The sequence below is a fragment of the Trachypithecus francoisi genome, unplaced genomic scaffold (assembly GCF_009764315.1).
Source record: "Trachypithecus francoisi isolate TF-2019V2 unplaced genomic scaffold, Tfra_2.0 Lachesis_group4, whole genome shotgun sequence".
NCBI classification, from domain to species: domain Eukaryota; kingdom Metazoa; phylum Chordata; class Mammalia; order Primates; family Cercopithecidae; genus Trachypithecus; species Trachypithecus francoisi.
Window position 1 is genome coordinate 118,577,536 of NW_022681469.1, and position 12,106 is coordinate 118,589,641.

General features: G+C 50.5%; 1 protein-coding gene across 2 annotated transcripts in view; it reads left to right on the forward strand.

Moving 5' to 3' along the window:
* Positions 1-10,156, forward strand: part of FKBP6 (FKBP prolyl isomerase 6) — a 30,519-nt gene extending 20,363 nt beyond the window's left edge. For both annotated transcript variants that reach the window (XM_033192741.1, XM_033192740.1), the window contains exon 9: positions 9,714-10,156. The gene's annotated coding sequence lies outside the window, so the exon portion shown is untranslated. The remainder of the gene's footprint in view (positions 1-9,713) is intronic.
* The last annotated feature ends 1,950 nt before the right edge of the window (positions 10,157-12,106 follow it).

The following is a 12,106-nucleotide window of genomic DNA, read 5'->3' on the forward strand; positions in this document are numbered from 1 at the left end:
ACTCATAGTCACTAGTTTATTACAGAAGCTTTTAAAAGGATACAAATGGGCCAGACATGGTGGCTCAAACCTGTAATCCTAGCATTTCAGGAGGACAAGGTGGGCAGATCACTTGAGGTCAGGAGTTCAAGACCAGCCTGGACAACATGGTGAATGAAATTCCTTCTCTACCAAAAATACAAAAATCACCCAGATGTGGTGGTGTGTACCCGTAGTCCCAGCTACTTGGGAGGCTAAGGCAGGAGGATTGCTGGACCCCGGAAAGTCAAGGCTGCAGTGAACCTAGATTGTGCCACTGCACTCCAGTCTGGGTGACAGAGTGAGACCCAGTCTCAAAAAAAAAAAGGGTGGCCGGGCAGGGTGGCTCATGCCTGTAATCCCAGCACTTTGGGAGGCCCAGCACTCAGGGTGGATCACCTGAGGTCAGGAGTTCAAGACCAGCCGGACCAACATGGAGAAACCCCATCTCTACTAAAAATACAAAATTAGCCGGGTGTGGTGGCGCATGCCTATAATCCCAGCTACTCGGGAGGCTGAGGCAGGAGAATCGCTTGAACCCAGGAGGTGGAGGTTGCAGTGAGCCGAGATCACACCATTGCACTCCAGCCTGGGCAACAAGAGCAAAACTCCATCTCAATAAACAAATAAAAAGGCCAGGTGCAGTGGCTTACGCCTATAATCCCTTACTTTGGGAGGCCAGGGTGGGCAGATCATGAGGTCAGGAGATCGAGACCATCCTGGCCAACATGGTGAAACCCTGTCTCTACTAATATACAAAAAAAAAAAAAAATAGCCAGGCGTGGTGGTGCACATCTGTAGCCCCAGCTACTTGGGAGGCTGAGGCAGGAGAATCTCTTGAACCCAGGAGGTGGAAGTTGCAGTTGCAGTGAGATCGCACCACTGCACGCCAGCCTGGCAACAGAGCAAGACTCCATCTCAAAAAAAAAAGATACCGATGAGCCAGATGGGGTGGTGCACAGGGCATGATGTGAGAGAAGGGATGCGCCAGCACCCACAGGTGTTTTGCAGCCCGGAAGCTCTCCACACCTCCTTCTTTCTGGCACAGAAATGGTTGGCCATTGGTGATTGCCAACTGAAGGTTGCTTCAGCCCTTCCCTAGTCCCATGCTTGGTTCCCTGGCAACCAGCCCCCTTTCTGAGGTTGTCCAAGAATCCCCAGCTACCAGTCATGTCATTAGCATACAAAGAAACACCCATCATTTCAGAGATTCTGGGGGTTTTAGAAACTGTGTGCCAGGAAACGGATAGAGACCAAATATATATTTCTGACTATGTCACAGTCCACCCCCTGCTCTCCGGCCACAGACTCCTTAACAGCACAACGATGTGCAGCTTAAGAGGTACTGGCATATTACTAGAATCCCATGTCGCCATGAATAAAGAGTCCAGTCCATCGTCATGTGGGCCCAGAGTGGAAGCGTCGTCCCATGTTTGTGGTGCTTTATCATGTCTGTAAACCCACTTAACTTTCCCGACATTCTTGTGAGGAAGAAATGATTGCCTCAGATTGGGGAAGGAGTAAAGCTTAGTGAATCAGGGCCCTTTCCCTGAGGAGGCCTCTGCGTATATAAATAACTGAGCGTTTTCATTGGATTTGAAATGTTAAGCCCCAGATGATGCCTGAATATGCCTTAAACATATTCAGCTGCTTTATTCAGGTGGCACATGACCCCAGGGTGGCCGTGCACTTTTATCCTTCTCTCAGATGTTGAGGAAATTCCCCCTCCTTTGCTGCTTCTGTTGAAGAGAAGCTGAAGCCTTTGGGCTGTAGAGGATTGAGCCTTGCTACTTGGCCAGCCCTGGGGAAAGAGGATCTTAACAGACTAAAAACAATGTTTTCTGGAAAGTCAGAGCAGCTCCCAGGAGGCCCCAGTGGAAGTAAAGGCCAGGTTGTGGAGAGTACACTCTGGTCTGTTGAGATTCTGGGGTTTGATCCTGGCTCAGAGGTGGTCTGAAGTGAGCCCCGGAACAGTGGGCCCTCAACCCGGTGCCAGCGCCGAGGCCACAGGAGGCCTCTGGGGCCCGGGATTCCCTGGTTCCAAAATAGCCTTCCTGTGACCCGGCTGTCCTGCTCAGTTGCCAGGAAACCCCAGGAGCAGATCATCATCTCTCACGGTATGTGACTGGATCTAGGCAGGGAATCTATTTGATCCCCTTCTTCCCAAAGAGATTAAGAACTATACAGTATTGAGTCTCTCAGAGTTACTTCGTGCATCCAGTGAGACACTTCTGAGTCCTGAATAAAGACTTGTTTAAATATATTTTTATAATTAATTTTTCCTTTTTCTTTTTTCCTTTTGATGGAGTCTCACTCTGTCACCCAGGCTGGAGTACAGTGGCATGACCTCAGCTCACTGCAGCCTTCGCCACAGGCATGCACCACCGCACCCAGCTAATTTTTGTAGTTTTAGTAGAGACGGGGTTTCACCATATTGGCCAGGCTGGTCTCGAGCTCCTAACCTCAGGTGATTCATCTGCCTCAGCCTCCCAAAGTGCTGGGATTACAGGTGTGAGTCACCGCACCTGGTGATTTTTGTAATTAATTTTTTCCCTATGCCTCTACTTTTATTTTTCCTCCTCAAAATGGAGTTACATTTTCTGCAGGGCATCTGGGCCAGAAAGGCATTCTCTTGTCAGATGAAGGCCATGCCGTGTTCCAGGCAAACTGTGACCTGGCTCTTGATCTTCTGCATATCTGTGAAATGTCTTTTCTCCCAGCTCTGGAGGTGTCCCTGAAGTCATCCCTTTGTTGTGTGGCTATAAATACCTCGACTTCAGTGGCTGCCTTTTCATCATACCCCTTCCTGGGAAGGCATTTCCCCTGGAAGGGTTGCTTTGGCCCTTCGTTCCCTCTCCACATCCTCTCTTGGCAGCCGTGATGGGCCTAAACCCTGCTTCCTGCTAAGATTTACTGTTGTGGATTCTGCGTTCTTTGCGGATGAGGTATGAATGACAGCTGCTAAGTTAAACTCCTGGAGATAACTGGGCTCCTTTCGCTTATCGTCCACAATCATGGACGTGCCCTTTATGATTCATGATAGGGCTGAAAGAACGTTTGGATCCTCAGTTTTATCTTTTGCTACGACATTAGCCAAGTCATTTCACCTCTCTGGGCCTTGATTTCATTGTCTGTAGGGTGAAGCTGAATCACTTTTTTATTTTAAGAGAGAAATAAGGTCTCCTATGTTACCCAGGCTAGAGTGCAGTGGTGCAGTTATAGCTCGCTGCAGCCTCCTGGGCTCAGGCAGTCCTCCTACCTCAGTGTCTTGCGTAGCTGGGACTACAAGCATGTGCCAGCAGGCCCTGCTGATTTTTTTTTTATTTTGTAAGATGGGGTCTCATTATGTTAACTAGGCTGATCTCAAACTCCTGGCCTCAAGTGATCCTCCTGCCTCGGCCTCCCAGAGTGCTGGGATTATAGGCATGAGCCACCGCACCCAGCCATGGAGCAGGTACATCATTAAGGTCACTGTGGAGTTGTTTATGCTTCATTAAGACCGTCAGATATTGGCTTAGTCTGTTTTTAATTTCTCAGGTTCATTAGGTACATAAGCCCTGCCTCCAAGCATACATAATCCGAAACACCACCTGGATAATTAAGTGTACAGGCAGTGAGTGAAAGAAGTGAGCCTAAGCAATACGGAATTGACATGCAGCCAGTGCCTTGTACCTTCTAGGAAGAGCATGAGTCCCCACCAGCTTTGCTGGCTGACCCCTGTTCTGTGGGTGCTGATCATGCTCTCAGGACCTTCGGTTGTAGCTGTTATTGACTGTCGTACTTTTGATGCTCCCCTGTGCTCCCGAGCAGCCACCAACCCAGGGTGAAGCTGAGATGAACTGGGGTGAGCCTCAGAGGCTCAAGAATCCAGAGAAAGGTTTTCAAATCTAATAGATAAAAGAAGTAAAGAGTTATAAACAAAAGTTCTCTCTAGCTCAGAGGTTGCTCAGACATTCACAAGGTGAAAAGGATGTGGTCTGCCTGTCCCTGTGAGAGCACCTACAACAGTCATTGTCAGCATCAGCCCAAACAGAAAAGGCAGTAAGAGGCAGACCGAGGGGCACCTCCAGAATGTTTTGTATCCTGAGGTCATAGAGCTTCATTTTTTTGGTGAGCTGAGTATCATGGCCATGAATGTGAGCAAATCTGCACTAACTTCCTTTTGCTTCTCCAATAAATGGCCTAGTGAGGCTGCCTGCGTTTCTTGGCTAGTGGCCCCTTCCTCTATCTTCAAAGACAGCAGCATGATATCTTCCAGTATTTCTCTGTCTCTCCCTCCCTGTCTCTCCCTCTCTCACCCCCTCTGTGAATCTCTCATTCTCTCAGCCCCTCTTTCCCCTCTGCTTCCTGTCATTTTGTCTCCTCCTCTTTTTCTGACCCTCCTGCCTCCCTCTTAACGAGAATCTGATTACACTGGGCTGACCAAGATAATTGCCCAGCTCAAGATCCTTCATTTAACCCCAGAATCCCTTCTGCCATGTATGGTAATGCATTCATGGGTTCCAGGAATTGGAACAAGGACATCTTAGGGGGCATTTTCCCATCTCTCATACCCTCTTACAGATCAGCATCTGCAGGGGACTACGCATCTTGCCAATGTAGAGATAACTCAGCACTCTGCATCCTCAGCATTCTCAGCTTAATCCTTTCCGTCCCAGATGAGATCATCCTGACAGCCGTCTTTCAGAACGTTTCCTTTCTCGTGCTCCCTTCTGGTGGCTGGGGCCTGATGGACACAGCTCACCTCATCTTTCTGCTGTTTGCTTACTGCACTTGCGGGTTGCTGCATTGTTTACATTGTTAACAAGTGCTAGGTTTGCTACAACCCCGCATCAAGCAAGTCCGTTGGTGCCATTTTTCCAACAGCATATGCTGAATTTATTTCTCTGATTTACATTTTGGTAATTATCACAGTATTTCTTTTTTTTTCTCTTTTTTTTTTTTTTTAAGACAAGGTCTCACTCTATCGCCCATGCTGGAGCTCAGTGGCACGACCTCGGCTTACTGCAACTTCTGCCTCAGCCTCCCCAGTAGCTAGGACTACAGGCGCATGCCACCACGTCCAGGTTATTTTTGTTATTTTTAGTAGAGATGAGGTTTTACCATGTTGGCCAGGCTGGTGTCAGACTCCTGGCCTAAAGTGATCCTCCTGCTTTGGCCTCCCTAAACCTTGTTTTAAACAAGGGTAGCAGTTGGGGTGGCACTTTGACCCTTCTTTGACCATGTATCATAGCACGGTGGCAGCTGGTGGTGGTGAGCTGCAGTTGTTGGAGGAAGTGCAGCAGAGCCACGCTGTGAGGCCTGGCCCACCCCCAAAACCAGGAGGCACCTGCAAGCGTTCTCGTTCCATGTCAGCCTGGAAGGTGTGGGCTCCAGACCACTCAGGTCCATGCATATTCTCATGGGACTAGGTGGCCAGCTGTGACAGTGGGGAAGTAATCGCACTCCCTGCAGAGGGATGTGGCCAAGGGAGGAGCAGAGAGCTAGCCTGGAGGACCACGAGGGCGACTGTGGGAAGTGCAGCAGTCAGCATGGAGTGGCCACCAGAGAACCAGGGCCCCAGGGTGGATGGGGAGATGCAAGTCCGGGAGGCCCCACAGCGAGGGTTGGCTCTGAGCAGCTGCCTGGAGGGAGTGGAAGGGGCGGGTGGAGGGTCCAGCAGGCCAGAGGACTGCCGCCTAGCGGGCTGGCCAGAGTGTCACAGCAGAGTCTCACACCAAGGGGCGAGGACTCCTTAAAAAAGTTTTCCCCTAAGTTGGAATTTTTGGCGATATCCAGATTCGGTTCTTAAGATTGGCTGAGTAATGCATTTTGGGAAGGGGAACCAGTTGAGTGGTTTCAGGAAGGTCTTTCAATCTCCACGTTTACTACGTACAGCCTTGGTTCATCTGCTGGGATTTTGAAGAGGCAGCCATAACTTTGATCAGTGCTTTTGAAGGGCTGAGTGACCCATGCAAGGTTCCAGAGTCTTCTCACTGGATGATGTTCATGGCTGAGTTGACTCTAGTTTCCCGTTGCAGGGTACAGGGAAGTGCTTGAGGCCGGGGCTGCGAGGCAGGGCTGGCATGCGACACCCACCGCCACCGTGGGAACGGAACCTGCTGAGCCTTGATCCTCAGCTCTTTGTCCTCAGATTTCCGACAGAAACATCCTGGGCTCTGCAGCCTCCGCGATTACATCACTCCTCTGTCTTCTCTGTTACATTTCACACCCTTCTTTGATTACTGCTCATTATGTTGTACAATTATAGTGGACACCACCGGCATTGCTGCTTGGGTTTCTAGTTCACGGTCCCTGTGCCTTTTCCCGAGGCCTGAGGCCCCCCTGCCCTGGAAGCAGCCTGGTTCATAGGAATGGATTCAGCTGGAGTCAGCTGTGGACCTTTGTCTATATTCCCTGCCTCAGCCTGACTGCCATCGTCTTTGTCAATCTCTGGGCTAGTTTCTCCTTGAGCCACGGATACAGCTTTTTTCTGACTTTGCACCTCTGTGTGCTACATATATTGGGTTTTCAAACTGAAATGTAAGCTGGGCTTTCCTATGTTGGTGCATTCTCGTTTATGCTAAAGTGTTACTTTTTATTGGCTCCGATTTGAAAATTCAACTACCTGAACCTCATGGGCTCCCTTCGTCTGAAGGGAGCTTGAATTTTATCTCCACCCATCTGCATTCATGCCCGGAGAATATTGATTTTAGGGTTTATTCCTAAAGTCATTTCATGGGACACACCCTAGATTGAAACTTTCTTTTTTCACTTGATTATTATTAAACTTGTCATTATGGACATTTTCAAATGTCTCCAAAGGTAAAAAATAAACATAAACATAAACATAAAAATAACATGATCACTACCCATGTATCATTACCCAGGCTTGACAATGAACATCTTTCTGCTGTTCCTGTACCCACCCTCCAATTTTTTGGTAGTACTTAATTTTGAATTATAAAAATGCCACATGCTGGCCGGGCACAGTGGCTCATGCCTGTAATCCCAGCACTTTGGGAGGCCGAGGAAGGCAGATCACAAGGTCGGGAGATCGAGACCATCCTGGCTAACACAGTGAAACCCTGTCTCTACTAAAAATACAAAAAATTAGCCAGGTGTGGTGGTGAGTGCCTATAGTCCCAGTTGCTCAGGAGGCTGAGGCAGTGGAGTGGCTTGAACCCAGGAGGCAGAGGTTGCGGTGAACCGAGATCATGCCACTGCACTCCAGCCTGGGTGACAGAGTGAGACTCCATCTCAAAAAAAAAAAAAAAAAGTGAGTGTATATCTAACTTGCCCACAAAAATAATTATACATTCTGTACTAGAATATATTTTTATTACATTTTGGGTGTTTTCTAAGTTAACACAAAAAGAGCTACCTTTTTGTGTTACTTTTTAAGAAGTGGCAGGCCAGGCACGGTGGCTCAAGCCTGTAATCCCAGCACTTTGGGAGGCCGAGGCGGGCAGATCATGAGGTCAGGAGATCGAGACCATCCTGGCTAACATGGTGAAACCCCGTCTCTACTAAAAATACAAAAAGAAATTAGCCGGGCGTGGTGGCAGGTGCCTGTAGTCCCAGCTACTCGGGAGGCTGAGGCAGGAGAATGGCATGAACCTGGGAGGCGGAGCTTGCAGTGAGCCGAGATCGCGCCACTGCACTCCAGCCTGGGTGACAGAGCGAGACTCATCTCAAAAAAAAAAGAAGTGGCTGGATAGCATTCCATCCTGTCAGGATATGGAAATAGTTTTAACAGTGATTAGCAGATAGGGAAGTAGATAGAGATTAAATAGACAGACAGAAACATGGTCGTGGAGTTATCCTCACGCCTGACTTTTCTGTGACAGTCAAAGTCCTATCACTGGTTGTGATGGGTGTGTCTTTGCCTGAATTAGGTAGTGCTAAACTGACCTCTCCAGTGGCTGTACCAGTTTGCCCTTGGTAGTGTCTGAGAGGTTCCATTCCATCACTTTGCCGTCATTTGGATTGCCAGACTTTTAAATATTTGCCAGGTTGGTGTATCTCAAATAGGATCTCATTACTAGCATTAGCAGGTCCCTGACCAGGTCTCTGTTCACATGTTTCCAGACTGAGGTGGCCTTTCTGTAAATTGCCTATTTGTTTCTCTGTAATCAAACACCTTTCCGACATCTTTTTAGTTATTTTTGACAACTCTGTCATTCGTTCTGTGAGTTCTATCAGCAGCTTCACTGCATGCACCAGGCATGTGATACCATATGTAGGTAATGGTCATTTTGTCTTCTCCTCTTGTATTTTTGTTTGTTTGTTTCTTCCACCGCACGACAGAGTTTCGCTCTTGTCGCTGAGGCTGGAGTGCAGTGGCGCGATCTCAGCTCACTGCAACCTCTGCCTCCCAGGTATAAGCAATTCTCCCTGCCTCAGCCTCCCGAGTAGCTCAGATTACAGGTGCCCGCCACCATGCCCTGCTAATTTTTGTATTTTTAGTAGAAACAAGGTTTCACCATGTTGGCCAGGTTGGTTTTGAACTCCTGACCTCAGGTGATCCCCCCAGTTTTACTTCCCAAAGTGCTGGGATTACAGGCGTGAGCCACCGCACCTGGCCCTCCTCTTGTGTCTTATTCAGAGCCTGTCTGATGGTGGGGGGTGCATGCTTCCAGAACAGGGTTAGTAGTGACAGACATGCCTCATGAGGGTAATGGAGCGCTGCTGGCTCCACCATTAAACACCATGCTGACTTTGGCTGAGCTGTATTTTTTTCTTATCATGTTACAGAAATGTTTGTTTGGTTTTTTCGTTTGGTTTGGTTTTTTGTTTGGTTTGGATGTTTGTTTTTGAGATGGAGTCTCTGTCACTCAGGCAGGAGTGCAGTGGCACGATCTCGGCTCACTGCAACCTCTGCCTCCTGGGTATAAGCAATTCTCCCTGCCTTAGCCTCCCAAGTAGCTGGGATTACAGGCACCCACCTCCATGCCTGGCTAATTTTTGTATTTTTAGTAGAGATGGGGTTTCATCATGTTGGCCAGGCTGGTCTCGAACTACTGATGTCAAGTGATCCGCCCGCCTTGGCCTCCCAAACTGCTGGGATTACAGGTGTGAGCCACTGCACCTGGCCGCCACCTGTCTTTACTTACTTCTCTCCCATGGCCTATGGTTCTGGAAGTCTGACTGGAAAGTGGTCTGTTCTTTACACCCCACCTCCTCTTCCCTCTCTTAGGTGCTGGCTCCTTTGGTTGTATTGGGGTAGGGAGGAAAGAGAAGGAAAAGGGTAGCTCATGCCTATAATCCCAGCACTTTGAGAGGCCAAGGCAGGCAGATCACTTGAGGTCAGGAGTTCGAGACCAGCCTGGCCAACATGACAAAATCCCGTCTCTACTAAAAATGCAAAACATTGAGCCAGGCGTGGTGGTGCATGCCTGTAATCCCAGCTACTCGTGAGGCCGAGGCAGGAGAATCACTTGAACACGGGAGGAAGAGGTTGCAGTGAGCGGAGCCTGTGCCACTGCACTCCAGCTGGGTGACAGAGTAAGACTCTGTCTCAAAAAAAAAAAAAGTTTCCCAGAGTCCATCTAGTAGGGCCACACGGTGATAGCATCTGTCTCTTGGCTCCTGTCTAGTCACCAGCCATGCCCTTCTCTGACCTCCAGCCGCTGGCCCCCAGCACATGTGACTGTGACTTTGTGTGGCAGCTGCTGAGTCCTGAGATGTTTTTAATGGCTGTGTTTGATTCCCAGGTTCTTCACCTACCAACGAGGGGAGAGAGCTGTGGTTCTCCATCGTTGGAGGAGTGGAAGGGAGCCCCCCAGTGCAGCCGTGGCAGCCACCTTCCTGGAGCAGGGGTTGGAATGCCCCGTGGCCGCATCTCTGACAGACGCGGCTGAAATGTGTTTTCACAGGTGCTGTTTTCTGTTTTCCGTGTTCATAACACAGGAGGGGAGAGTGTAGCTACTGACAAGTAGAACACTGCTACTTTTTTAAGGCAGTTTCTTGTTTTTTTAGACGGAATTAGTCTTTGGCTTCCCTCCCAGTCCCAGCCCCCCTTCCGGCTGCGAATGTCCCCGGGTCAACACCAATAGAGATTGCTTTGTGTATATTGTAGGGTTCTCTGTTTTGAAGAGAGAATTATGTTACAAATGTTTTTGTTGTAAATAAATAAAACACTTCCTTGTCCTTGCAAGATCTAGTATAAGTGAATTGCGGGGACTCAGCTAAGCTTCCAGAATCTCCAGACGGGTAGGGGGAGGCCATTTGCCAGTGGGGCTGGGGCTCAAGCTCTGGAGCCAGCGGTTCTGATTCACCTGATAGTGAAACGCTGCACACAGGTTTGGGGTTCCCTACAGCCCGCTCCCAGTGTCGGGAGCTGATGCCAGCAACGTAACAGAAAGTTGAAGCCACTTCACCCTCCTATACCCCGACACTCCAGGCTCCCTGCCCTACACAGGCCTGAGGCCACCTCACCCTCCTGCACCCCGAAACCCTGGGCTCCCTGCCCCACACAGGCCTCTCTGGGCCTTTCCCAGGGTCCCACGCTCCCTCGTGGGGCTGAGGCAGGAGGCTCCCCTCCCCTGTTCTGCCCCACCTCTCAGCCTCTGTGGTACCCACAGCTGTGCCTCCAGGTCTCCCCCACAGTGCCCACACCACCCTTGGAGCCTTTCCCAGCCCCGTGTCCCCTCTCATCACCCTCCCTGACCTTGGTCACCCTCCCGGGCCTTCCTTCCTCAAGGGTGCCGTCTACACTGGCTTCTCCACTCTCAGCCAGCGACTCCTTGCCCTGCTACTGTCCTATCTCGCTGCTGACCTGCTCGGGCCATCGGATCTAGCAGGCATTTCTTTGTACCGATTGGACCAGACTTTGCTACTCTGAAACTTCCTCCTCCCCAAGACACTGTCTTCCTTGAATTTCCAGGCTTCCAGCTCCGGAATTTCCTGGCTCCTCTTTTGGGAAGGCTGCCCATTGGTTGTACTCTCTCCACTGCCTGCCTCCCCCCACCCCCAAAACACTTTAGAGCATTTCAGATGTAATCCAGCGGCGAAGGGCTGGGAAAGGGACCCATCCAGGCCATGGGTCATTCTTGAGGGCTGGGTGTGCTGCCTGGCCTAGGAGGGCCCTGGCCCGTGCCCCCGCCTTCCAGGGCCTCACCTTCTGACAGAAGCGGCTTAAAGAGCAGAAAGCAAGTCCTGGGGGAGCAGGCTCCACTGCCTCTCTTTGTGGAGGAGGAGGATGGGTGATGCCACCAGGGGACCAGGGTATCAAGAGGCCTCCCCTGGAGGTGCCTGCCCTTCCCCAGTGCTCCCTTCAGCTCGCATTGCTGGAGTGGTGGCTCCGAAAGAGTGGCTTTCTCAGAGGTCACGAGGAACTTGATGATGTTTCCCGCATCTGCACCTCCAGACCTCATGACCACGGTCTGGCTTCATCTGGCATGAGACGTCCCTTAGTCCCTCCCAATTCAGGAAGGCCCAGACCCCACACCACACTCCGCCCAGCCTGCTGCTGAGCCCTGCGTCAGTCACCAGCAGTGTCACCTGCCCAGCTATCTCTTTTCAGCCTTCTCTAACATGCCCACACAGCCAGAACAGTCTTTTTAAAAGTTTGTTTGCTTGCTTGCTTGTTTGTGTTTGATGGAGTCTGGCTCTGTTGCCCAGGCTGGAGTGCAGTGCTGCAATCTCGGCTCACTGCAATTTCCACCTCCTGGGTTCAAGTGATTCTCCTGTCTCCGCCTCCTGAGTAGCTGGAACTACAGGTGCACATCGCTGTGCCCAACTGATTTTTTAAGAAATATTTTTAGTAGAGATGGGGTTTCACCATGTTGCCCAGGCTGGTCTCAAACTCCTGGACTCAAGCGATCCTCCCACCTCGGCCTCCCCGAGTGCTGGGATTATCAGCATGAGTCACCACGCCCGGCCCCCAGAATGGTCTTCCTAAAGATCGGCCCCATCATCTCTAAATGGCGCTGTGGTTACCTTCCTGGACCTCCTCTGCCTCATTTCTTGTGGCCTGGCTCCCTGTCCCCAGCCCAGCCTCCTGTCCCACAGCACAGGCCTGCCCCCTGTAGCCTGCAGGGGTGGGAGCTGACTGGTCACTGCCCGCCCCTGTGCAGCCTCCTTTCTAGGCTTTTCTCTGGACGAG